Genomic DNA, 24291 nt, shown 5'->3' with positions numbered 1-24291 from the left:
AGTATTTAATCCTCTTATCAACATGGGAGTGGGCAAATATGCTGCTTTATGCAGATGTATGTATATATTTATTATTGTAAATCAATTAACAACACAAAACAATGACAGATATTGTCCAGAAACCCTCACAGGTACTGCATTTAGCATAAAACAATATGCTCAAATCATAACATGGCAAACTGCAGCCCAACAGGCAACAACAGCTGTCAGTGTGTCAGTGTGCTGACTTGACTATGACTTGCCCCAAACTGCATGTGATTATCATAAAGTGGGCATGTCTGTAAAGGGGAGACTCGTGGGTACCCATAGAACCCATTTACATTCACTTATCTGGAGGTCAGAGGTCAAGGGACCCCTTTGAAAATGGCCATGACAGTTTTTCCTCGCCAAAATTTAGTGCAAGTTTGGAGCGTTATATAATGTCCTTCACGACAAGCTAGTATGACATGGTTGGTACCAATAGATTCCTTTGATTTTTTAGTTTCATATGATACCAGTATCTTCACTCTAGCTTTACAATTGAGCCCACTACATCCTCCAAAAGATCTATTGCATTAATGTGTTAGAGAATTTGCGTTCACACGTTATTATCGCGTGCATTCCAGTCGTACTTTTACAATCACTCTGATTCCGTTCAGTATTTTACTCTGGGTATTGTGAACAAAGTGTTCTACACATTAAACAGCAGCATCGTGGTCGAAAAACGAATTTGAAATACATGAAAGAAGATTCATCAATGCAATAAAACCAAAGTCCCTCCACTTCCCCTCTCTCTTATTTTGTTATGCTAATCAGATTCCTGCAGGCTACCTCCCATCTTTCTGTACACTAACTAGATTATCACACACATCATGTAAAATTTGGGAAATCAGGTTAGTGGGAACCATGTAAACACTTTAATCAAACAATTACCTAATCTCGTTATTCACAGTAATCGCTGGTGTATACAGTGTGTACAGTATGTAAATGTGCTGCTTATCTTCTAAAAAAAAGAGCGTTCTTCACACATGTGTGCATCACACACATATTGACAGATTACAATGATTCTTTTGTCTCTTTAACATGAATGTGTGCACACTGCCAGAGCAGGCCATGATATCATGATATAACTGGGATTATCCTGCTGACTCCTGATGTGTTGGATTAGTGGGAGACTGCAGGTCCTGGCATCACTTACTTGAGCCAATACTGTATGTATTAATTTACACATTAATGAGATGTCCGTTGATATGCACTGCACATGTATTAAAGGGGACATATCATGCTCATTTTCAGGTGTATTTTAGGTTTCTACTAGAACATATTTACATGCTTTAATGTTCAAAAAGACAGTATTTTTCTCATCCTGTCTGTCTGAATATACCTGTATTCACCTTCCATCTGAAACGCTCCGTTTCAGTGCCTACAGCGTTGGAGGCGGGGCCCCGTTCATTCCTATGAAAGTTGCTCAGTGGCAAATGAAGCCTAAATGGTTCGACTTCCGCCTGGAAAAGTACCCGTATCTTGGGCACATGGAACATGCGCAGTAGCGTCCGCTCGGTCACATAACTCGGTCACGGGGTCCCAACGTCACGCCGTCGTCACAGCTTGCGCTCCAGCCTCGGTCTGGGTCTCATTTACATGAATGGAGAAAGGAAAATAACTCTGGATACAGCTATTAGTGCGTTTTACAACTTTAAAAATGTATTTTTTTAAATAAGGGCTATTAGAGTGTTCATACTGGGGAGTTGATTCACCTAAAAAAAATAATCCGCTGAGTTACAGACGTCTCTTTCCCAATGTAAGTCTATGGGAAAAAGTATTTTTGGGCCCAATGGCGTCACGTGACGGACACGGAAGTTGCAGTACTGCCGTTTGGCCACTACGAAAGTTGGGATCGACGACCGACGCTCTTCCTGAGGGTTTGTTGCCAAGGTGGTTCTCACGCTGTGGCCGATATGTTCTGCATGTGACATAGGAAGGGGAGCTGAATCTGTACTGCTTGTTGAATCACATGTTTTCTGATCCAATCAACCCACAAATAACCGACTGGGTTGTCTTATTACCCAGTGTGTGGGTTGGTAGGCACTCCAGATACCCAAATGTATGTGCACAAGCACTGAAAAAGTGTCATGATATGTCCTCTTTAAAGCTTTTATTCATTATAGAGTCGTCATAAAGTCCAACTGCTGCATGTCAATCAGTCATGCCAATATCAAATGTGATTCATACATCAGATCAGTGTGCAACAGCGTAGTTGTGACGACACTGTACTTGAAGCCATCAGAAACCAGTGTGGTATGTGGTCGGTACAACAAACGGGTGTCAGATGGTGTTATAATCATCACACGTCCCTCAGACCTCAGACATGTTCGACTGTTGTATGGCTTGTATGGGCTTGATCTGTGAGTCGCTGTCCGTGGTGCTGAGTTTAGTAGAACAGAGTTGGCTGCTGTTGATTGTTACGCTGAGCTACAAGCACAAAGAAATTAAGGACTAGCAGCGTCATGTGTCTTTTGTCCCCAACGTCACAGAATTTTAAACTCAAATATCAATGACTAGTTTGGCAGTGTGAGCTAACCAAACTGCATTTAGTCAGACTGTCTTCATCAGAACAGAAAAGCATTTTTTTTCCAAACATTTCAAATCTCATATGTTACTTTGTTCCCAACAAGCCTCTATGTATAAATAATGACTGTCCTCTCATTGTTTAACCAGCACAAAACCTCCTCGGGAGTCCAGGATGGACTGTTGAGTGTACACAGCATGAAACTTTGGCATCAGAGACTATGACTCTCACCCTGTTTCCTCCCAACAGTCGACACTGGTTTATGAATTATTCCTTCACATCACTCTACCTTAAAGGAACAGTGTGTAACGTTTCTGGGGATCTATTAGCAGATATGGAATATAACATTCACAACTATAACTTTTTCATTGGTGTATAATCACCTGAAACTAAGAACCGTTGTGTTTTTGTTAGCTTAGAATGAGCCCTTCATATTTACATAGGGAGCGGCTCCTCTTCACCGAGTCCGCCCTGTTTCTACAGTAGCCATTCACATTTCTACGTTACCTGAAGGCCACCGTAGTTTTCTGACACGCTTGTGAAACTGCAGTACCGTGAGCCGCAGAGTGCAAAACCGTGGTACAGCCGCTGTCTGACTGAGTATTACCACGGTTTTGTCGCATCATTTAAAAGACATTTCAAAGAAGCTATGAAAGTATAGCATGCATGCGTCCTCATCAGCAGACACATTGTTGTTTCGGTGCAGCAGAGAAACGCGTTGGATTTGAGCTCTGAGCGTGAGGAACGGGAGCCCCCTTTCATTTGCCAAGTAGGATACAGCAGATGCACAAGGAATTTGACCTGGTTAATTGGGGCTGGCACATCCCAGATAGCTACATAATAGAGGATTGACACACTAACTGAGGAGGGAGAAAAAATAGGAGCTGTGTACAGTGCAGATGAATCATAATCATATCATATTACTGAAGCCTGTAAGTAAACACAAGACTCAGGTGCAAATGTGTCGAATCCTCGAGAGATGCAACCCTGCACGTTTTTAGGAGATTATCAAGCACACACGCAAACATCCGTGCATTCAAACAGTCTTTCTTGCCTCGTGGTTGTGGCAGTTCACGATCAGAGGACACAGTTTGCAGCTCCATGGCCTGTCTCTCTCTCTCTCTTCTATTCTCTCTCTCTGCCATTTGCATGCAAATAACCACCTGACACTTGTGCATAACCCCTCTGGTTGTTGTATCGTATAATCCCCTTCTACCGAGAGGATTTAAAAACACACACATCATGCACACACATGAACACTTACACACAGAGAAAAAGGATTGTCATGATCTACAACATGATCTCTCTTTGCGGGGGTCACGTGACGCCTCCTTGACGATCCCATTGGCTGGCCGTGTTTGGCCTCCTGAGGCCCAAGCAGGGAAGTCCTTTAATGTTCCTCATCTGGGTGACAGGATAAGGGGGATGAAGCTACTGGCAGACATGCCCCTCTGTGTCAGTGATGTGGGTTTGATCCAATAACATGTGCAAGTGTGATTTATGCTTGTGGTATGAACGCATGTGCGATATGATAATGGGATAAAGCAGATGATATTTAGCTAAGGCGATATAGGCATTGCTGCTTGATATGATAAGGCATACACTGATGCTTACACCGTATGCATTGTGCAGTTTGGGTGTATGATGTGTCTTGTTTCTTTCAAGACACGTCAAACTCAAATGTTTTGGTTTTTTATCCCATATTTAACCAGTTGAGATCAACGATCTCTTCTGCAAGGGAGACCTGGCCAAGAGGCCAGCATATCGCTGGTTTCAAGTCTTCTTCAATACAGCATGATGTTCATTTAGTAAATTATGGTCCCATTTAGAGTCAGATAGACCATAAAGCAGGGGATGCTTTAGGGCGGGGCTACCTTGTGATTGACAGGTCGCTACCACGGAGTTGTCCATTGTTTTTTTTGAGTTACAACTTTAACCCTTTCACGGTGTGTTTTCACTTCATCAAAGTTAATTATAACATTTTGGTCGCCTAAAAATGTCTCAGTCAGCATTCGGTCGTACTTAGCTCCACCCTCTCGTGTCACTTCGGGTTCCAATAAACAAAGATGGCGATGGCTAAAATGCCGAACGCGAGGCTTCAAAAATGCAGTCCACAAACCAATGGGTGGCGTCATGGTGACTACGTCCACTTTTTATATACAGTCTATGATCCAAACACCTCTCAAGTACGACACAACAACACAGACACAGCAAACAAGAACGCAGGTCCCAGAGAGGCCTCTGTAAATAAGTGCATGTGTGGCTTGCATATTATATAATAAATATTATACTACAAATTACAAAAAATGCATGAATAACTTAAACTTAAAATAAACAAATGCAGTTAGTATTAGTAAGTTATTTATTTGGAAACTATTGTCAGCAGTGTGAGGAAAAAAAAACATTTCTTTGGCTTCATCGCAGTGCATAAATTAACAACCAAACAACAAAGCAAAACAGTAGAATTAATTCAGGACAAACATCAAGAGCAGAACATCAACAAACAACCTTTAAAAGACACACCGTTTAAAAGACGGGTGCAAAAACGTAGGAATATTCTAATAAAATTCCACATGAATTATATGCTCTACACATTTTTGGTGCCTTTTTACTTTGTTATAGCGACTTCATTTTGGGTGAAAGGTTGGGTGCAAAGGTGGAATAGATCCCTTCCAATCAGCTATCTCTGGTCTGTCTCAGTCTGTATCCTGCAATTTAATTCAGCACCACATGGACCACAATCTAGCTGTGTGAGATCCAGAGATTTGCGCAGAAAGAGATGCCAAATTAAGCTCAAGGCACTATTGGGGAGATCTACAAAAAATATCTAGAACAAGGAGGTCGTTTGCTTCATAAATGGGTCTTTCACCTGCAGGGCAAAAGGCCTTAAATCCTTTCTTAGATTTGCAGCCCTAAACTCAATCTGCAAGGCAGCCCTAAGCCCGATAGCTAAAGAGCACAATTTCAGCATAATACCCAGAGAGCTTCTCCTTGAACATTTGTCCATATAAATAATATAGTATGTCTCCTTTCTGCCCAAAAGCATTTAGCTTTAGGGATCAGCACAGTTCATCAATGGAGATGGGAAGATTTAAGGAATATGGGGCTTGTGGGAAAACAAGCTTTGAGCCCCTTAGAACATTTTCTTGGTGAATATAATGCGGTGCCATATGCCCACTGTTTCTCACTCCTAATGTATTCTCAACCCTTCAAAGAAAATTCATCTTAACAGAATCAGAATGAGAAATACTTTATTAATCCCCGGGGTGTTACAGTTGCTTGTGTATAAAGAAATAAAGGAGTATGCAAATCATATACATAATGCTACAATATATATAAATATATATGTAAAGAAATAAAAGTACTAAAATTTAAAGACAATGAGGATATAACAAATATGAAATGTGTACAAATATTTGCATTAACACGTGTAATATATAACAAATAACCACAGGGCAAATAAGTAAATACAAAATGCTGAGAATTGGCATCTATTAAGTGTGTTAAAGGTCTCATATCGTGCTCATTCTCAGGTTCATACTTGTATTTTATGTTTCTACTGGAACATGTTTACATGCTGTAATGTTAATGTTAACTTTATTTTCCTCATACAGTCTGCCTGGATATACCTGTATTCACCCTCAGTCTGAAACGCTCTGTTCAATTGCGTTGCTAGGCAACAGTTTGGGTCCATGTTTACTTCCTGTCAGCTGATTTCGTTCACATTCACTGCAACCGGAAATAAACTGGGACACATTTAGTATGTTTAGGTTTTAAATCTGTGTAATGGTCTAACTATTGTAGATTTGTGACATCACAAATGGACAGAAATCCTAACGGCTTGTTTCAAACGCACAATTTTTGAATTCGGGCTGTGTGTGTTTCTCCATATATTGAGCGTTTTGATAGTTTAACAGTATTTATAAGGCACTTAAAACCTGCTTTATAATATAAAAGACATCCAAAATCTCACTTTTTACAATATGGGACCTTTAATATTATAAATCGCAGAAGGTATAAATAAGAAATGAATATGAATATTTCTTGAATGAACAGTATAAATGCAGTATTAATGACAGTATTGTACAGTTGAATTATTGTACAAATTATTGTAGGGTTAAGTTAAGTCAGCGCTGTGTATATACTGTAGCAGCTGACAGGTGAAATAGCAAGCAACATGTTCTTCATTCTAGCTCCAACCTCGAGGCCATAAACACCTTTCTTTCATTTATTGTCATCCAAAAACAATTAGCCAATGAATGGATTAATAAATAAACAGGAAATTAATCAACAACAATTTTGAAATGCTTATATTGGATAATAAATTCACTTTCATTCGGCCAGGTGTTGCTTGCAGGGGAGCGTACATATTACATGTTTAAAGCATCAGCAGCTGATAAAAAGCAAGAATACGTGTTTCTTTTAATTTGCTAAATTACGTCATTTGTTCCTCCCTTGTTGCACAAACAATTACAATCAAATTACATGTATTCTTCTCGTTTTACACATTCTCTCTCACTCTCTCTCTCTCTGGTAGATTTCCCTTTTACGATGTGCCTTTTTACATTACAGACACGGTGCTGTGATCAGACTTTAGGCTACATCTGAATTAAATGTCAGTGCATTTATGGTTCCTGCTTTTTTTATGCAAAACACACCGCACAGATCAGAAAAGACGTGTGACGGTCTCTCAGTGCCGAGGTGGATATCTCTGAATGTAAATAGTATACGGGTTTGAATAATTCATGACTTGCCTTTGTGTCGTTACTTCTAAAACCTTCCAATTTCAATATATTATTTCAAGTGGCATCACATACAATACACATATTACAGTTCTGTATGTGTGTTTCAGTAATGGTAATGATGCCAGTGAGTAGTCTGACAGTAGTGATAAAGACATAAGGGAGTAGCAGCTTGGTGACATTTAAAATGATACTGCAGACAAACCACACCCATCACCAGTCTGTGGTTTACTGGCAACCAGTGTTTAAAATGCATTCAAATAGCAGAGGTGAAAGTCAGCCTCGGGAGCATTGAACGCCTCACCTGTGCAGGATTGAATCCCAGCAGAACGTCGTCTCCTGTGTATCCCCGAGTCAAGGTTTTGTTTTTCATGTGTCTTATGAAAAGGTAGAAGTGGATTTTCCTTTTTGCCCTGCAAGAAGAAATATGCAGATTTTACATAAAGAAAGCATTTTACTGTAATAGCAAAATATACACAAGAGGCCGTGCTTGACAAATATTTGCTCCGTCGTGTCCAAAGCCACTTACACAGAGAGGAGGAAGAACCATTTTTCAATGTCAAACCTATTCAGTATTAGACAAAAAACATTTCTGGGACTTATTTGTCAAATTATCCAAACATATTTTTGCATAAAATGTTTGCTTGACATTTCCATTTAGGTCTACTAAATGCTTCATTTGCATGAACATAGAATTTGAGGCTTTAACAAAATGGATAAAGATACATTTGACGTCAAAAATCAATAATCCAACCCAGCTGACTGGATTACATATAGAGCCTTGTTCTTTACTGTTGTGGTGCAGCTCCCTGGCGTCGTCTCTTTTACTTCTAAAACCAAAGAAAACTCAGCAGTACGCAGTATGAAACCGTTAAAGCGATGTATTTAGCAGTATGTTAGACCAGGCTGGACAAAAAAACAAACTCATACCACTATTACAATATTATCGAACAATACAACTTTGATTTTTTGTTTATGACCAATGTTTGTTTATTTTATAAGATACTGCAGGTTTAGCTCCACCAGCCCTTAAACTATTTATTCTAACAGCTCATAGTGAAGTGAGACAAACAGGATCATCAACGAGGGGAGACAGGAAATATAAAACATCGATCCACAACATTTACTCAAACTGCTTTTTCAGTTACAACAATAAAAGGTGGACTGATCTCCCTCCAGATATTAGAGTAATGTTAAAAAGGTTGATGTTGTCTCAGCAGGGATCTGTCTTTCCCTCGCCTCTTCCCTCGCCACTCTGTAGCCGGTCTGTGAGCGTCACTGGCCGGCTCTCCAGCGAGCTACGCCTGCGGACGATTGTGGAGCTTTTCAACACCAAAAAAGCAGATAAACAGGTTCCTGTTAATTTATAATGGACATCTGTGTTGTGATATTTAAACAAACTATCCGTCAACAAGGGACTAAAAGCCCCTCGTCTACAGACCGGTCTCTAGAGAGCTCCAGCCAGCTCATAGCGGTCTGTGAGCGTGACCGCCCGGCTGGCGAGGTAGCGACCTCGGCAGGTGCTAGCTAGCTGTCACGGCAGTTTGTGGAGCTACTAAACTATGAAAATATCGGAGCAAATGTTCAAATCGCCATCTAATATTGTAAAACTGCCGATATTCTAAATCTACACAGTTAATTTCTCACCTCAAAAGTGAATTTAGTGATGAAATAGCTACGAAAAATGTAAAAAAACAAGCCATTTTTTGGCTGCTGTTGTTAGCCTGTACGTTCCAGCGCTTTGCATTCAGTACGTAATGTTTGTATAGTATCAGTTTTTGGATTCCCACAGTCTTAAGAACACAGGAAGTCTCTTGAGTGTGTCCGTGTGTGTGCACATGTGTGTGTTGTGTAGCACAGACAGCCTCTGATGAGGGAAAGGCCTCGAGGTGGTAAGACAGGCGACCAGCAGACATGTTTTCACGTCTCTAAACACACACACACTATTACTCTCACACACACACCCATGCACACACGGACACATCCACACACGTACACACACAAACACACGTTCAAAGTGAGGGTGGGTAGGCGGTTACCGTGGCAACCGTGTGAAGGTGGCTGGGGAGTTTTACTGCGCTGTGGAGACAGGCAGAGACAGAGAGGGGGAAGAATATGAGAGAATATGAAAGAAGAAATATATATATAGTTCCCCAAAGACCTTGTATTTCTCAACTCACTGTAGGTTCCAAACAGCCACATAGAAACCGAGAAAGCAAAACAAAAGATAAAGCGGAAGGCAAGAATGAAGCACAAAAGCACCGATAAATCGGACCAATCTACATTGCTGATGTGGGAGAAAAAACACTGTATTATAAGGGAAGTGATTTATTTCAAGGCCCACTGCCTGATGGTGGAAATGGGTGAATTGAAAAGCCATTAGAGATGAAAACACCAAGGAGAGGTTGAATGGACCAATTACTGTGGGGGTTTACTGCTGGCTGCCGTCGAACATAACCTTGATGGATGATTAGTTTGGATCCAGTTCAATGAAAATGTACATAGTGTCCGGCTTTTGGTGCTGTGTCAGGTGTTTGTGCGTACGGGACGGCCGAGGACTGATGTCGCCTTTAGAGTGAGGACTGAAAATGAGCCACCATGAGACATGCGTGCATTCACACCTGTGTTGAAGTGAGTAGTGTTTGTACTACACTACTCTAGGATCCAATCATTTTATTGTGTCACCAATGTTTGGACCACTCCAATACTGTGAGGAACTATTAAAACAACGAAATCATGCAGGTTCACCGGAAACTCCAGTTGAGACTCAAGTGGGCCCTCCGGCAGCGACCAGTCCACCGCGTACAGACCCAGATCCGGCTTTGCTGCCGCCTTTCTACCTGCGGTCGGAGCTCCGGCGGGAGGTGGAGAGCTTCACACCCGGCAGCAGCAGCAGCTCCTCCTCCTCCTCCTCCGGCCGTGAGCAGAGCTTCGCCACGCTGCTCTGCCGGTCCCCGCTGGGAGCCAACACCAACACCAGAACCAGGACTGAGCGAGGAAGACTGTAAAACCCTACTGCCGTAAAATGAGAGGTTTTCTAAAGGGACTTTGGTGCTTGGAAAAACTAGCGCTTTTGTCCACTGGAACCGCCAAAATCAACAGAAAATTAAAGTTCCTCGTAGTAACTTTGAGTAACAAAATGTTTTAGATTTCAAAATACGTTTTTCCTACATTTCATACAACTAGTACTTTAGTTTAAACACATTGTCATCCCAACTTATTAAATACCACCGCTTTGTCACGCCCCTTGGCTTGGCTTGGCATCACGTCCCTTGGCATGTTGTCACTTTAGGATTAGGCAACAAAACCACTTAGTTAGGTTTAAGGAAAAAACTACATGGTTGGGCTTAAAACTCCTACGTTTGTACAGTGAAAATGACACTGAACAATCAGTTGATTGTAACGTGACGCACGGCACACAAACAACAGTCTCCTGGATGAAAGCCTTGTGTTTGTTGGACCCATCCACCTCCCCTCCTTCCCACCTGCCCAGTGTGTCTTTTCGCTCTTTAAACTACGTCACCACACTCCCGGCGCACTTTTTATAAGCGTTATCTGGTGTGTTTCACACCGGCACTAAAGGCCGTCTAGCGTGGCGGAAACACACGCCGACGGCCGTGACAAAGCCTCGGTGTTTTGACGCCCTGGGAATGAGAACAGACTGGTGGTTTTCACTGCACTTCATATAAAAAATGACTGTTTAAACCTGGTAACGCACACGGCTTGTTTTTATTGTCGTCAGAGTTATTAGTTCCTGTTGGCTTTATTTTTTAACGAAATATGATAAAATAAACAGTCAACAGTGTGTTCAAATTTTTGTGAGAAGCTTTAACGACCATGATTCACTAGCTCGGGGAAAACATGACAACCAACAATATCCTTGTCATGTTTGATTATTGTTTTCTCCCTAACTTGTAAACACTGTGGAAGCTTTGGATAACGGTCAGCAGTAATAATAACTTATGAAGAGTAAAGACGAGCCTCATATCCTCCTAATGCCTCAACACCTCAAATTATAATTTAGTTTTTGTATTAAGAAGCTTCATTGTAATTAGCCACTTCTCTAAGTAGCTTTATTGTTGTCTAAGTTGTAGCTTTGCTAGCTTATAGTGTTCACAAGTGCCCCTCTGTGTGTGTGTGTGTGTTAATGTCTGTGTCTGTATGGGGACTCAGTGTCGATGCTGTCACACCCCATGGCAAGCCTCGCTCTGTCATATCAACGCCAAACCTCCCAGCAGCTGGCGGCTCATCCTCACCGTCCAAATCACACGGCCACACACACACACACACACACACTCACACTCCTCCTCTCTGTCTCTGTTTCATGATCTCTCTCCTCTCTCTCTTTCTCTCTATCAAACCTCTCCTCTCTCTCATTCTGTGTGCCTGGACGCCTGTGATATCTTTGGTTTCCCAGTTGCTTAATTCAGTTATAGGGCGTACTGTGTGTGTCCGTGCATGCATGTGTGATCATGCATGTGTGGAAGTGTGCAGGAGGATGGCGGAGGGCCTAAAAGCCCCAGTCTGCCCATTAAGTTGATCAGGGAGTGGAAGCATGGTTATGGGGCTGTAATGTGAGGAGCTCTGAACAGCTCTGATAAAACAGCTTCCTCCCCACAAGTCCCTGCGTCCAAGTGCTGCTCTGGCCTCACTCATTCTCTCTCTCTCTCTCTCTCTCTCTCTCTCTCTCTCTCTCTCATACTAATCTCCATATTCAAAAAAACTCCACACCATCTCCGGTGTTGCTCCGACCTTGATGCTAAGCCAGATTGCTCTTTGTGGGAATTCTTTGCGCCTCGGTTGCCAAAGTTAATAACACAGCTTCCATCTTACTTACTGAGAAATGTATGTAAATGAAGTTGCGGCGCTAACACGCCCACCGAGGACCACCGTGCACCCAAATAGCCCTTCTCAATCACCCGTCTTTATTTGCACACTTCACACTGCGTTGAGACTATTTCACAACGGGGTTGGCGAGCTTTTGTTTTCACGCATCAATCCTATGATTTATTTAATAACAATATTTCCTGTATCATCATCAAGTGATTCCAGTTTGAGGATATTATTTGGGAGTGAGTAACGTCTCCATTCTTGCCTGACATTCAAAGAGGGCTGCTTTTGGCAGTTGATGATATTATCATCTCTTTGCCAACTGGATCGCACTCCACAGACATTTCACTTATTACGACTTGTTACCAGGGGTTTGGCATTTTACAAAATTGTGGAAGGAAGCGATGGATTATTAATACTGCTTTTGTTTGGTGCATGTTACTGAAGCATAAAGGCAGCAATATGATAATGGAGAAGAAGCACTTTAAACCTCCATTAACTTTTTTTGACCACCAGGGGAGGCAGAAGAAGAACTCCTCAACAAGCTGACAGACCCATGAGAGGTCTTCATTGGTAGTTCTAAGTATCTGAGAGGGTCGTGAAGAGTGTGTGTCAATATATGTCACACCCGAGGGGATGCAAGCAGACTCTAGCAGCCATCAGCTCTGATCATGTAGTGGGTCATAATTATCAGGAGATAAAAGAGTTTTTTGACACAAAATGGAGAGTTACTGCTCATTAGTTGGTGAAGCATCACACAGCCGCCAGTATTGGGGTTATATCTCTATTAGGGTCTTTTTGGACCGACCACATTTTGGTTTGGGTCTATTATCCTTGGATGTATTTGGGTCTAGTGTTTTTGAGTTATTTTTGTTTGTTAGTCACATGTTTTTCGTACCTCTGTTACATTGTTTACGCACGTATTAACTTAAGTTTACGTATTTATTTTAAGCCCAATGATGATGTTTTTTTTGTAAAACTAACTAAGTGGTTTTGTTACCTAAATCAAACTGAGGCCGTTACCGTGGTTTTGTTGCTTGGTGTAAAAATGACAAACAAAAAGGTTAAAATAACATTCTCATGACGTGCAGAATGTCCTTGTAATGTCGTGCTATTTATACACCTTCCCACGAGATCAGGTTGACACAATCCGTTCTCACTCCCAACTCATCGAATACCACTTTTTGCTCAGCGCCCCTCGGCATCGGAAACCAACACACGGAGGGATGTAGCGACAGTACGTGACGAACCGGGTTTTCAATTAACTCCAATGTGAACCCACCCGCGGTGTGACTCGATGGTCGCAGCAAGTGACGTAGTATTAATAGCGTGAGAGTCCGCTAAGGGCAGGCGGACGGGACGGGGAGGTTGATGGGTCAAACAAACAAAAAGGCTTTGAACCAGGAGACCGCTGTTCGTGTCCAGCGTGGAACTAAAAGTAACGTTGATTATCACGTCAGTCGTAAGTCACGTGACTCATTAGTATCGTCAACACCGTGGACATCGTGTATGTAACAAGCATACATTGGCACACCGTCCCTGGTCTGTCCAAAAGTAACATAAGAGGGACACTGACCAAGCGGCAGTGTTTGAGGAGTTGGGAGTGAAAACGTGTTGGTTGAAAACATACATACCTGATATATTATTGCCTTATGAAGTTGTTATAGCTAACATGTTATCACTCACCTGTTTACACAGCTAGCAGCACCATTAGCATTCATTTAGAGTTGTGTTTTTGTCCACCTGATGATTGTGAGATCTGGTTTGGTCTACATCAACTCTTGAGAACAATATCTTGAAGTCCCACTTCCTTCCCCAACTAGTTGCTACCTAACTGTACCAAACCGTTTGTTGCTATAGGCAGGTAGCATAGATCAGAGCTTGTATATTTGGAAAAGGGGCAAATTAGTGCATAATTTCTGATCATACAACTAAAACAATGAGCTAAATTAGCCAGTAAAAGCTCCATTGAGTTGCAGAGTTGAGCGCTAATTCTCTGTAGCCTCGTTATTGTGAGCGGCCTCTTCCACCATTCCACATAACCTTTTGATTTATTAGAAATATTGATTGGTGGAGCTTTAAAGTCATTACAGTTTAGGAGCAACATATTTTGTTAGTCCACATATATACGTGAAGCACATATGCAGTATGTAAATCGAATTCCACACCAAGTCAGTATTTTGTTCTTAATGTTTGACCTTGGGAGTTTGTATTGTGTGTGTTTGTGTGAGTGTCTGCGTTCTTCAGTCTGCTGGAGATGAGCCCGGGATAAGATCTGCTCATTTATTATTCAATTAAAGATCGCTGAGGTCACAGCAGATCATTAGCCATGGAGGTTATTTCAAAGGAGGGAGACACACAAACACAAGCAGGGAGACAGACAGACGGACGGAGGGAGGTAAACACAAGAAAAGAAAGACATAAAAAAGGATGAAAAAGACAGAGAAAAAATGTATCGATTGAGTGATTGATTTCTTGTTTCATCATTTTGTCTGCTCTTATTTTGAAAGCACGTTCTTCCCTAATTACAGTATCATGTTGTTCTCCTACGGCTGAAACATCCTGACTGGCTTTGTTGATGGCTTTTTACTCATTAAAGTGAAGACGCTGCACTTCTATTGGGAACGTATCAGAGGGTTTGCAGAGCAATTTCTGAGTTGGGCTCAAGTGATCTGTGCTCTGTGAACAGATTGGGGAGACAGAAATAACCTCAGCTCAGCAATAACAACAGCTCAAGCACAAATATTTCTTGTTGCACATCCAGCACAATAAAATCAAAAAAGCCTTTGGGTGGCGGCAACAATAGAAACTTTAATAGACCTCGTGTGCTATTGATTTTCTCAAATGTTGAGATAAATAATGAACGCACGTAAGCAGAGCCGACGACACCTGAAGTCACTGTAGACGTGCCTTTATGAAGACGAACAGGGTGAGAGCTCACTTTAGTTTCCATGGAAACGATTATGAAATTGTACATTAAAGTGAATGGTTTGTCGTTTCATGTAAGATCTTTAGGGGGCATAAACCATAAGAGGAACTTATACAAAGATTATCTTATAATGTTCTTTCCAATAAAAATGGCATTGCTGTCAATTGTAAAAGTGTTTTTTACTTCTTTCTCTACCATTGGAATTCAATCAAAATAAATTAAACATAAATTTAAACAAACAGTTAAAGCATGACATGCATATTCCTTTGGATATATGGTGGGAGGGCATGCCATAGTATAAATAGTATTTTAGTAAGTAAATCTGGGGGAGCGAGTTTGAATGGACCTGATGCAGCTGATAAAATGAATAATAGCATTGTTATCTATAATTTGCAGGTGCTATGCAGCCGTAGCCTATATAGCATTATGTTTACATTGTATAGCCAAAGCTAATTGTATAATATAGTGCGGACTGGACTAATTACAAGCCAGCAGAGCCAAAGCTCAGTGTTATATTTTATTATTAACTAATCTTAAGATCGTATGGAAAATATTCTATTCATTGAAAAAATAAAAGCATGGGCAGCTGGCCACCTGACCTGTAATAATGTTGGACTTAATTGTATGTAGACTCCATCACTGAGTAAGTCTCTCTCAGTATACAGTAGGAGAAAGAGAGGCCCACTCACTGGAACTACTCCGGGGCCCAGCCATCTCTGTGGGCGGTCCGGTACATACATACTGTTCATAGAGCAGAATTAAAACTGTGAAAGCAGCTCACATTTATTGCATCATAAGGCTCTGATCAGACAGAGAGTGTTCTGCAGTTGTTGTTTTTTTAATTGTTGCTTGGCAACCACTGGATGAGTACTAATGTTAGCTTCAAATAAACCATGAAGTGTACGCTACCTAATACTTAATAATACAGTTTAAATTGATGAAAAAAACCTTGCATGAAATTTTGATTACCGCACTAATTTGCCTCCAGGCCTGCTGTCTTCTGTTCAGATCCTAGGCTGTATATAAGAAGTGGACTTATGGTGCCTTCAAATAAAACTTGTGAGCTTGTGTTTACGACATGGGAAGTCGTGTACTAGATATGTTTGGCGTTCAAGTGGTTAAGTCGTGAGAACACCGCTGCTAAGCAACGGCAATATTAACGTTACTGTCGGCGTCTAGAAGCCACAGAGGTTAACAGTTTAGCAAGCTAGCCAGTGGGTAACATAATGCAGAAAATGCAAAGGTATAAGGCAGTTGGGAATGTCAACATTCTCCTCAGACATATTATAAAATTAGGGAGGAAAAACAATATACGACTAAAATTAGAATATATTCCTTTACTATGCACCGAAAATATAACTTCCCTGGCCTCCGGCATTTCTCACATTTTTGCAACCAGAAATGACACGAGAGGGCGGAGCTAAGTACAACCAAATACAAATAAGACATTTTTTTAGGCGACCAAAAACGTTATAATTAACTTTGATGAACTGAAAGGGTTAAAGTTATAAGACCAAAACATGGACAACTCCCCGACCGGACAATGTCAATCACAAAAGCATCCCCTGCTTTATGGTCTATTTGACTCTAAATGGAACCATAATTTACTAAATGAACATCATGCTGTATTGAAGAAGACTTGAAACTAGCGATTGAGACCATAAACTATAAAACAAAACTCCACCTCTGGCTCGCTGCTAAAATACTCTCTGTCTGATCGGGGCCTAATGTCGTTTAACCACCAAAATGAATAATGAAAGCGAAGACAGTAAACAGTAAAACTGTCCTTGAGGCTGTGTGCAAAAGCCACCTAATTACTCTGGAGACAACAAGGTGCTTATGAACATGTACATACTGTATGCACTAATAATGTTGCATCAGTATGATGGCTGAGCTAATTATACTGTATGTTAGTACAGTAATCCCATGTAGTATCAGCAACCAGAGCAGAGAGGGCATACTTTGAACATGAGGTTTGATTCATTGAAAGCTTTTTAGAAGCTGATTTAGGCAGAATATGCAGAGAAAAACAATACATGTTAGATTGCATAAACGTGTGAATTAGGATATTTGTTTCATAAGATAGGACAGACTTTGGCAACCCTGCCCAGGTGGTAGATATATAAAATCTGTGTTGGCGGTGGCCTTGGTGTGTGGCTGCAAAGACGGCGATGAATCAAAAACAACAGCGAGGTTTTGAGCGGAGGAGTCGTGTGTAATTGTGCGTCCGTTGAGGTTAGGAGTCAAGAAAGAAGCAACAGAAAGAGAAAGTGGCTGTGTTTGAGAAAGTGGGAGGTGTACGTGGATCGGTTGTTATCTGGGTAACTAACTGTCACGCCGCTCTCACCTTCAAGAGCAGGGCGGCAGGGAAAGATTGGTGTGAACGTTTTTAATGAAGCTTTTGATTGCGGTCAACGTGCCACTTATCACTGCGATGTGTCTCCGTCGGCTCCCCTGAATGCTAATCACCACTTTCTATTTGGCATGATGATGATACTGTTATACTTTGTGTAGGAAACTCATTTCAATATACTGTATATTAGGGATGTGACGGTGAGGACACTGTGAGTGAGGAACACCGGTGTTAGCGATTACACCGGACGTTTTACAAATAAAGATGACAGTCAATATGAGTAGCACACTTACTTACTCTCCGGTAGACCTCATACCTCATTAACGTTATGGTTCCCTTATACAGGGTATCTGCAGGTTTCAACAAGTCAAATTTAAGACTTTTTAAGACCGTTATGAATGCAATTTGACAGCGCCTTTCCTTGTTCACTGTGCTGGTTATGATACAGCGCCAACACAACGGCGTATTGCCGCAATTGCAGTTACAAATGACAGAAATCCATCAAGTGCAATGGGTATTTAGAAAATAGTGTTTTCCATGAAGGCACCCATCAGAGTTTTATCAAAAGCTGGAGGCGGGGATAAATTTAACGGAGGCAGCCTCGTAATTCTCTATGCAAGAAAAAACCCTGCACTCCCCTTGACTGCAACGTGAAATGGGTGTGCTCTGATAAATTCTATCCGGGCAGCACAGCTGTTCCCTTTTGGTTCCGTTTTACAGTTTTGTTACGGCGTGCTCAAAAAAACAAAACATTCAAAAGCAAGATTTCTTTTATTAAAGGAAAGTAATGTTAATGAAATTTTAAGACTTGCCTAAATTGTATTTAACACATTTCATGGAATTTTAAGGGCTTAAATTCAGATTATTGGATTTTAGACTTTTTAAGACCCCGCGGGAACCCTGCTTAAAGCATTGGGTTTATATCTGAAATATTGCCAAATAGGCATTTTTGCTTTCCGCTTCGACACCAAATCCTTTGCCATCATCACCAAAAATCATCACCAAAATGAACTACAGGGTACGAGTACGTCACATAATCGCTGTGTGCCCGACCACCGTGTAACACCGGTAACACCAATTACCATGGCAAGCCTACTGTGTTCAGTATATTGTTCATAATATAGGGAAAAGCTGATTTTCCAGTAGAACTCAGAGTATCAAGTCCTCCTCAGCCTCAGAACGAACTTTGTCAGCCTTGAACTCTATTTCACTTTACAGCGCAGAGGCATTAGTTCAAATCATCCACAATTCAAGTCACATTTGTTTTAATACTTCAAAATGAATGACTGCTAATTACCACATTTCTCTCCCTCTCCACCCTGTTTGCAATTAAAAATTATTATTTTCACAGTTAGAAACCTTTTGGAGCTTTAGAAGCACCTTGACATGACATCGGCGTTGATAAGCAGCCCAATTACCAGCAGACTAGGTCACAAGTTGATTCGAGCGTCAAGAATTTTAGAAGAGAAAATCCTCCCTAAGTCTGTGTTGGCATCCACAACAATAATGACTGCCGTGTTCCTGCCAAAGGGATAATTAAACCTGAAGACAATGCGAAACCAAAACTCTCTCTCTCTGTCTCTTTTCTGTTGGAGTTGAAACTGTGACACTGAGGGACAAGACACTCAGCTTGGGAATGGGTTATCGACACGGAGTACACTGTGTCACGCAGGTCCCGAGGCCTGGATGGAGGCTGATGAGGACCGGTCTTATTGGCGCCACTAGGGAACGCCACTTAGTGCCAATCACTCAGGAAAAGCCGGGCCCGCCAATATTGGTCTTGTTCCATCTTTCTCTCTTTCATTTCTTCCTCTCATTCATCTGTCTTTGTCCAATTCACACACACATGTAGACACACCAATCCATCTAACTGCTCCAGTGCAATGTGTGTGTGTCTGTGTGTGTTCATAACAACAACAACAAACAGGCCTTTTCAAACACAACCTGCCCGGCTGCTGTGTGACAGAGAAGCTAATTTGCTCCGCTAGAATACTTTACACAGCCGCCATGCGACTCTGGCAGCCTTCCACCAACCAGCCTATTATATTAGAATATCTCTCCATGCGTGCCACAATAACACATTTACAACCAATGAGTGGGGGGCGTTCTGCCCTAAATTAGCCGTGACTTGCTTTTCAAAAGGGTCATAAATGGCTGTGAATGTTTCATAAACAGCAACACAGAAAGCTGCATAACAATAGGAGGATGGTGTTTAACTGGATGTGTTGTCATGGCACCACAGCCATGTGCACTTTCAGAAACTATCAGATTGAATTAGCGATGCATGCATGTGTATTGTGCACATGCATGTGTGTGGTCATGCGTGCATATTGTGTTGGCGCGTGGGCGGGACGCTCCGTGTGATGACAGATGTGTCATTCCTCTCCACTTTGTACTCACTGTCACTGAAATGAGTGAAAACGACGAGCAGGAATCACACATCACACTGTCACTCTGACAGTCTGTTTCCCCAGCAGCTCAGAGAAAATTGTCATTGAATAACTGAAACTAAAGACTAGGTAGGAATTTTCATGTGTCCCAGTTGTCATTTTACTGCGCAATATAAGTCAGGCACACAGTGTTTAGAGAGTAGTTATTAGCTGCTAAGGGGAACATGGCAGTAAGGCGGAGGACTGAGGTGAGAGAACGTAGCGCTGCTGCCTGCCGCCTCAGTTCTAAAAAAAAAAGAATTATGCAAAACAAGTTTTTTTAAAGATCAGATTATTCAAGGAGACATCAGAGTTGTTTTTTGCACACATTCTCCTAATAATTTGTCTACCCTTCATATCAGTTTCAGAATGATAGTATCATCGCTGCCCTAGGAGAACCATGTACTTCCAAAACTTTTTTTCTTTTGTTCATTCCTGGCTTTGTGTCGACGCATTTTTCAAGCAGTCCACTGGGGTTTAAATAGTTTATTCAGCTTAAGAAGAAGAAGATGTTCTCATCCCAGAAAGGAACATTTAGTCCTTCAGATCCCAAATATGGAGATGTTGTACGTGGTTGTCATCAGACAGCAATGTTATGCAGTCCATGTGGATTATGGGCTTAATGAAATGAAAATTTCAAACAAATTGACATTTTTGTCAAATACATGTTGAATCAAACACAAGCACCCAAAATTTGAAACACATTCTCACCCAAACTCGTCACATACTGTACTGACGCTTTGTCAGACCCCTCAGCATCACTTTTCGGTTGCAGTATACACGTTTCTAAAGTGAAAATGTGACTTGACGTTGTGAACACAGGACGCGGACGAACAGCTGACTAAAGCACGGGACACGAACTGCGGTCTCCTGGATGAAAGCCTTGTGTTTGTTGGACCCATCCACCAGGGTGCCTTCTGCGGCAGTATCAAACGCTGATGGCCGTGACAAAGCATCAATATTTGACGCCCCTGGGATTGAGAAAGTATTTGGTACAGTAAAGTGACAAAATGGAAAGTTTATGTGTCGTCTTCATGTGCAATGGGTCAAGGGGAGGAAAAAGATACTAGGGTCCCAAATATTGTGCAAGTATATGGTCGGGTGATATGTCTTTCACCACGTCCAAAAAGAAAAGTTGACATAGTTTTGTGGAGCGACTTTGACGGGAAGCTTGTCCGTATCGTTAGAGAGAAAACTGTCAAGTGGAAGTAGCAGTTGGTACAAGATATCAATAAAAAGGCTACAGGAACTAAACTATTGCACTACAGGTAGCTGCATGTCTTGAATAGCAGCTGGCTCCACTCTGATTGAGAAACTTGAAGTCAGGGGTAGAGAGAATCTGTCTACTGGCGTAGATTTGTTTGACGGTGATCCAGAGTTTGGTCCAGCTCCTCCTATGTGTTCGAGTGCAGCCCGCCTCCATCACTGCCAACACAACGGTGACTGATGCAGTCCAGCCGTGAACACGGATGCTGCCAGAAATAAGACTGTGAGAAATGTAGAGGGTGGAATTTTTACATCTTTGAATACCTGCTATTTGCTGCAGAAAGAGGAATGTGGCTGTCAGTTGTCTTTTCAGAAACATGTCTAAAGCTATGCTCTTTCTGACCATTAGACAGGAGCTTTATACCACTGTCAGGCTTCTCAAACAGCACTTGAAAGAGTATATATTGGCCTTTACTACATATGGACTACATGCAGGGGCGGACTGGCCATCGGGAAGTTCAGGAAGACTCACAAACGACCGATCCGTTAAAGGCCGAACCAGAGTTTTTATTTTTCAATTTCTGAGCAGTTACTGTTGGCTGTGCCACGGGGCCAGCCTGCATGGCCCTCACAGCTGCAGACAGCACTAAGCAGAATGCTGCCTTTTAGACTGGCCCAATGGAAGGGTGCTTTCACACCTGACCCATTTGGGTCAGGTGTGTGACAGCAGTGAGTGACAGCGATCCCACAGTAATACACCTCATGTGCATGTCCGTGCGTTCCCCAACGTTCACACTATGTGCTGCATCAACTTCTGTCAGTTCCTCACATGGGTCCTGATGATGCCGGATAAAAGTCGCCAAAACTGTCCAATCAGTGAGTTACCTGCAGTCTGTATAACTTCATGTTTACTCCCCTGGCTTGTTTGTAAAAAGTCAATGTGATCAGGAACTGGATCAGACCTAAAATGCAATAATATATCATTGCATTGGACCCTTGAACCACTACAGGTGTGAAAGCACCTTATTACTACTCAATAAATAGGTGTCACGGTCTGGCACTGTGCAAAAGGTTATTGGACTTTTTCCCTTTTGATTAAGATCTTGTGTTCATCCTTTTAGTCTATTATTAGTTCTGTAATAGTGGTTTTGGTTCCTTGGATTTGGGTTTTCTGTTATATTGTCTGCATTCTAGTGTTTCCTGTTTTATTTTGAAATTCACCTGTTGTGTCATGTCTAGTTTTACTTCCTGCCTTTTGTTTGTTTTCCCGCCTTATTGTGATTGTCTGCCCCGCCCTGATTTGTTCCACCTGTGTCCAATCACCCTGATCCACCGGTGTATTTAGTCTCTGTGTTTCTTTGCCAGTTTGTCGTTGCTTCTCATGTGATGTGTTTCCTCCTGTGATGAGTTTTTCCAGTATTTTGTTCCTTTTGACTTTACTATTGTGGATTGTATTTTGTGAACCTGCCTGCCGGACCAACTACCTTTTTTGTTTCCCAGTAAGTTTGCTTTGCTCGTTGCATTAAATCATTGAACTTTGACTGCTGCCTCCTCATCGTTATCTGCATTTGGGTCCAACCTGTTATCCCTGAGAGAACTCTGACAATAGGTGGGTTATAATTTGTACTGATCCTTATTTTTGTTGAAATCTGATTGGCTCATTGACTCCTAATCTCATTTTCATGGTGAACGTGACGAACTGTGACTCGTGTTCTGGCTCACCTCAGCTCGCCTGGCCGGTCTTGTTTTGATTCAGCGGTGACGTGCTGATCCAAACTGACTGTCTTGGGGGTCTTCAGTACATCAGATTCTCTTTATACCACAAAAACTGTATTAGCGTTAAAATTACTGCCAAAAACCTTCAGCTTGTGCCCTCTTGGCGCCGAACATAAAAGGCCTCTCCGTCTCAAAGTGCCGGGGCTGAATTTCAGTCCCAGTACGCGGTTCTACCATGTTTGAATTCCTACTGGCCCTACAGCGCTTTCTGCCCTGCCTGCCCGTATATCTGTCTATCTTTATGTCTTTCCAGGGGTGGAGAAATATTTCTGTTGTGGACAGGAGCTTTAGCAAAAGGTCAGTTGTATGTGGCGTCAGACTTTTGCCTTATCTGTCTGAGACAAAAGCAAGCAGCCAGCAGAGGACACGTCTGGTTATGGATTCCACTCACAGCCAGGCGCTAGTAGTCCTCTGTGGGCAGAGGCTCACATCTGGCAGGTGCTTGTTTATGAGAGCAGTTAACACTGGATCAGGGAGGCTTTATAGCAAAACACATACGCACGCGCACATGCACGGGCTCAGGCAAACAAAACACACACACACACACACACACACACACTTCAGCAAGCTCCCTGTTTGAAGTTATCTGTCCCTTTTTAGGTTTTTATAGACCTGCCATCTGCAGGCAGCTAATACAGTCTCTCCAGGATCTTGTGATTATCAGCCCAAAAAAATGTTTGTTATTCTGGGATACACTTCAGTCAGCAGTAAAACATTGTGATTATTTATGAATTGACAAATAATCATAATATATAATATGTTCCAGTGGGAATAAAATGAGTTGAGAAACCTCACAGGATCATAAGAATGAACTGTTAGCAGCTGTCTGCCTGTGCAGTTAGAGCCAGGAAGTTACTTATTTTTCTCCTGACTTGATTCAGTTTAGAGTGGAAAATGGTCAATTGGACTGGCTTGTTGGGAGCGATCATAATTTAACATTTTGTGGAAACAGAACATTTGTCAGTCAGCTCGTTCTCATTCCCAAGGAGTCAAATACCGACACTTTGTCATGGCCGCACCATTCAGTGCCAGTATGAGATGCACCAGGTTTTCCATTAACTCAGAGAAAGTGCACCAGGAGTTTGGGGATGTAGTTTAAAGAGCAAAAAGACACACTAAGGGCGGGTGGGTCCAACAAACACAGGGCTTTCATCCAGGAGACCTATTGGTGCCCAGTGTGTTACGTTTCGCTTTCACTTTACAATCAGCTGTTCGTTCGTGTCCCCTGTTCACAACGTTCAGTTTCATTTTCACTTTACAAACGTAGTAGATTTAAGCTCAACCATGTAGTTTCTTTTCCTAAACCTAACTATAGTGGTTTCGATGCCTAAACCTAAAGTGATGCCAAGCGGCCATATGTGACGAATTGTGACGAGAATGTGTTGCTTAAATTCCTAAGAGTGGTTTTTGTATGTATACAAATACAGTAACTCTGTTTCCATTCAATTTTCAAGCAAATTTTTGAAATGCTGCAAAAA

General features: G+C 41.8%; 1 protein-coding gene and 1 long non-coding RNA gene across 4 annotated transcripts in view; one reads left to right on the top strand and one right to left on the bottom strand.

Annotated features, from left to right (window-relative positions):
- Positions 1–24291, top strand: part of LOC119496134 (pro-neuregulin-3, membrane-bound isoform) — a 403417-nt gene that overhangs the window by 280686 nt on the left and 98440 nt on the right. The gene's annotated exons all lie outside the window — the stretch shown is intronic.
- LOC119496135 lies at positions 14390–15790 on the bottom strand. 2 transcript variants are annotated; one of them, XR_005208645.1, is made up of 3 exons: positions 15649–15790; positions 14650–14799; positions 14390–14424 (listed from the first exon to the last, which is right to left on the bottom strand). It is a non-coding gene; the product is annotated as an uncharacterized LOC119496135 (long non-coding RNA). The 2 variants fall into 2 exon arrangements; XR_005208646.1 differs by lacking the exon at positions 14390–14424 and having other exon boundaries at positions 14662–14799; positions 14990–15790.

Source organism: Sebastes umbrosus, chromosome 10, assembly GCF_015220745.1.
Source record: "Sebastes umbrosus isolate fSebUmb1 chromosome 10, fSebUmb1.pri, whole genome shotgun sequence".
Taxonomy (NCBI): Eukaryota; Metazoa; Chordata; class Actinopteri; order Perciformes; family Sebastidae; genus Sebastes; species Sebastes umbrosus.
This window is presented reverse-complemented; position numbering and strand designations above follow the sequence as displayed.